General features: G+C 43.2%; 1 pseudogene; it reads left to right on the top strand.

Annotated features, from left to right (window-relative positions):
* The first annotated feature begins 381 nt into the window (after positions 1-381).
* LOC113185725 (transmembrane emp24 domain-containing protein 10 pseudogene) lies at positions 382-1,405 on the top strand (annotated as a pseudogene).
* Positions 1,406-1,931: the final 526 nt, after the last annotated feature.

The raw sequence follows: 1,931 nt of genomic DNA, 5'->3' as shown, positions 1-1,931 counted from the left end.
TTTTTAAATAAGAAACAAATATGAACCATAAAAGGAAAATTTATGAATTGGATTTTATTAAAATTAAAATTAATGTCCTTCATAAGATACCATTAAGAACATGAAATGTAGCTTGGACAGAGAGAAACTATTTGCAAAACTTCCATCTGATAAAGGACTTATATCCAAAATACATTAATTAAAAGCTCTTACAATGTAGTAACAATAAGGAGAAGCAATTCAATTTATTTAAATAGATACTTTACCAAAGAAAATATACAAATGGCAAATAAACACATGAAAAGATTCCCAGCATCATTAATCACCAGGGAAATGTGATCAAACTCTCTATGAGATGCCACCCACCAGAATGGCTAAGGCTTTAAAAAAAAGCCAAGTACTATGGACAACGTGAAACTGGATCTCTCAGGCACTGCTAGTAGGAAGTATTGGATAGCCATTTGGGAGAGCAATTTAGCAATTTCTTAGAAGTTAAACATAATATTTACCATAGAACTCAGCAATCGCCCATGTTTTTGTCCAAGAGCAATAAAAGAAAATGTCTACAAAACAACAGTGTATGAATATTGACAGCAACTTCGTTTGTAATAACTCAAACCCAGAAACAACCCAAATGTTCATCAGCTGGTGAACAGATAAACAAATCATGGTACTGAGAACAATAAAAACAAAGGAGCTAGTGATGTGCACAGAAGAGTTAAAAAACATGATAAGCACCAGAGGTCCCTGGGCAGGAGGTGGAGGGGATGGGTGTGCAAACAAGCCTCCATCCAGCACCGTGTCTGGTTTGTCTGGCCCAGTATCCCAAGTGACTCTTGCCCCTTGGCATCACCTTCGAGTTCTTGCTCAGCCCAGATCCATCCTAGCGACTTCTTTCCATCTCACAAATGTCTCCCCAAAGAGAGCCACAAGGACCTACTAGTGACAGGTGCCTGCCAGATAACTGACCAGTTTGGGCCTCTGGTGCCCTACACACCCACCACAGGATCACAGGTTCTGCTGGACACATTCTGTAGCCCCAGAGGAATGCATCCAAGGGGAAGGCTGCCTTTATCACTGAAGATTATGACATGTTTGAAGTGTGTTTGGAGACCAAGGGATCAGGGGGGATACCTAGCCTGGGTGATCCTGGACTGGAGTATGGAGGAGAGGAGGTAAAACATTATGAAGAGATCACAAAAGCTGAGAAGCTCGAACCTCTGAGATGAAGCTACCATGCCTAGAAGACCTCTCAGAATTGGTTCTGCCTACTGGAAGCAGCGAGAGGAGGAGATGGGACACCAATATAGTCAACACACTCGGGTCCTGTGCTTCAGCATGTTGTCAATGCTCTGCCTTCTCCAACTACCCATCTGGCAAGTTTTCAACTTGCAGCTTCTTCAAGGGCAAGAAGGTGATTGAGTAATGAGGCCCAAGCTCCTCCTCATTGGCATCTCAACCAGCAGAACATGGCTGGGCCATGTCTGGCCTAAGGCCTCTTACCAACCACACCATGAAGGCACGTAGAAGCTCTCTTGCCAGACTGATCTCTTTGGGTGTGGAGGACACTAGGTACACCCAACAAGTCAATGGGGGACTTCTTTCTAACTCCATAGGATCTGGACTGGTTCTGCAACAATAGGACTAGACAAGAAGAGAGATAAGGCAGGAGAACAGATAAGAGAGGAAATCAAGTAATGGTGGCAGATGCAAACACAACTCTGTAGTCACATCAGGCCTGAACACACCAATTAAAAAATAAATCTTTCCAGGTGTGATAGCAACTGCAGAGGACAAAGTAGGAGGATCCCAAGTTCAAGGCCAGCCTGGGCAACTAAGCAAGATCTTGTCTCAAAATAAGAGCACCCCTGGCTTCAGTACCCAAATAAATAAACAGATTTTCCAGCGTTGGGATCTTGCTCTGTGGCAGATCATTTACCTACCATGTGCCA

Source organism: Urocitellus parryii, chromosome 2, assembly GCF_045843805.1.
Source record: "Urocitellus parryii isolate mUroPar1 chromosome 2, mUroPar1.hap1, whole genome shotgun sequence".
In the NCBI taxonomy this organism is placed as follows: domain Eukaryota; kingdom Metazoa; phylum Chordata; class Mammalia; order Rodentia; family Sciuridae; genus Urocitellus; species Urocitellus parryii.
Note: the sequence above shows the minus strand (reverse complement) of the source record. Positions and strands in the feature narration are given on the sequence as shown.